Here is a 2,091-nt window from a genome sequence, read left to right as displayed (position 1 = left end):
AGATCCTGTTCTGCTATTTTTCAAAGGTTGTTAGCTGCATGTGCTTCTCACGTGACTAGATTTTAATAGACTTTATTTGGACGGCTTAGATGATTTCACTTTCTAGATCATGTCAGTAAGGTCGTTAGGGTCTAGTATAAATAGTAGCTTAGGCCTTTGTATTTAGTGTGCTTCCGAATTGTAATCATCTTATTTTCAATTGAATGAATTGAAAACCTTTGAAGCTATTCTCCTGTGTTCATCTTCTTTCTCATATTAAACTGTGTGTTCTTGGTTTAATTACTCTGTTTTGTTCTTATAATTGTTTCTGCTGCACTGTGATCATCCTAAGAGTTCATTCAGAGTAAGAGATCAATATCAAAACTGAATTTACAGGTCCAATAATTGGTATCAGAGCAGGAACTGAATTCTTATACGATTAATTCTGTTTTTGGTATTAATCTGCTTTTTTCTAGAACACCAGTCTTCTTCTTCTTCAGGTTACCCTGTTTTACTCTTTTAAATTAGTTTCATCTTATTCCTATTTTTCTTCTTCTAATGGAGAACTTGGCCAATACCTCGTTCATGAGCACTGGTTCTCAATCAAAACCTCCCACGCTTATCCGTGAGGAGTATCCGYAATGGAAGGTGCGAATGATTAACTTTTTAGAGGGAATTCACCCTAGAATATGTGAATTTCTCTACAATCCTCCTTATGTGCCAATGAACTTAATTCYAAKAGTTCCTRCTACTGGCACAACCCCTGAAATTCCTGAACATTACGAGCCAAGACCTGTTGCTAACTAGAGTGATGAAGACAAGATATTGGTTGATTTGGGCAGCAAGTGCAAAAGATTGTTAATCATGGCAATACCTCACGARATCTTCAAATGTATTGATCACTGCCAACTGTCCATGGATATTTGGGCAGAATTGGAAAAAACAGATTGAGGGAGGTAAGAAAACTCTAAAGAGCAATCGAGTAATTTGCATTGATGAATACCACAGCTTCAAGGCTAAGGAGGGTGAATCCTTGTCGGACACATACTCCAGACTAAACACCCTTATTAGCAATTGCAAAAGGTATGGAGTAATGAGAACGACAGAGGACAACAACTCTCTGTTCTTGATGAGCCTTGGAGTCGAATGGATGCACCTAACCATGTCTATGAAGGCCACCTTAGATTTGGAAGTATGGACTCTGGCTGACTTATTTGGCTCTCTTAAAAGTCAAGAGCCTCAAGTTCTACAAATGAAGAAGAACTATGGTGGTCCGCTTGCTCTGGTTGCAGAGGATGGCAACTCTGGAAAGGGGAGAGAAACAAAGAAGGAAGAGAAGGAGAAGAAGAAGAAGAAGATCCTGATAGCAGAGAGTGAGGAGAGTTCTTATGAAGAAGTCTCGATGAAGGAAATGATGAAAACTCTGGCCTTGATCACCAGAGAATACAGAAAGGGTGGTGAGAGGAAGGAGTACARGAGTTTCAACAGAAGAAACTTCACAGAGGGTGGTAGATCTGAGGCAAGTGAGAAGGAGCAGAAGCCTTCATAGAAGGTAGAGAAGCAGAAGAAGGTAGAGTCGAAGGAAGGATGCTTTAGATGTGGCAAGCCAGGCCACTTTGCTGCAGATTGCTGATCAAAAGGGCCAAAGGCTCCACAAAGGGGTCCTAGAGATGCAGCCTTCTACAAAAGGAAGGCTGACTACTATCAGCAGAAGTCTCTGCTAGCTCAATCGAGTGAGTTAGTAACTGATGAATCCTCTGATGAAGATGAATAGAAGGGTCTCCTTGCTTGGGAAGACTCGGACACAGAGGATGAGCTCTTCTGTGGGATGGCAAAGATCGACTCTGACTCCTCTGAAAGAAATGACCAAGAGGTTTCTACTTCTTACTCTTCTGAATCACTTGATCTATACACAGAGTTCATTGATAACCTCGATTCATGTCATTCGGAGCATTTCAAGCTAAAAGAAAAACTTTCTCTTTGTGAAAAAGAAGTCATTCTTCTTACAGAGGAAAGAAACATATTTTTCAAAATGTTCGAAGAAGCTCAAACAAAGTTTATAAATTTGGAAAATTCTTCAAAGGAAAAGTTTGCCGAGGTTCAAAAAGATTT

The sequence above is a fragment of the Cynara cardunculus genome (genome assembly GCF_001531365.2).
Source record: "Cynara cardunculus var. scolymus isolate 2C chromosome LG 4, CcrdV1, whole genome shotgun sequence".
Taxonomy (NCBI): Eukaryota; Viridiplantae; Streptophyta; class Magnoliopsida; order Asterales; family Asteraceae; genus Cynara; species Cynara cardunculus.
Note: the sequence above shows the minus strand (reverse complement) of the source record.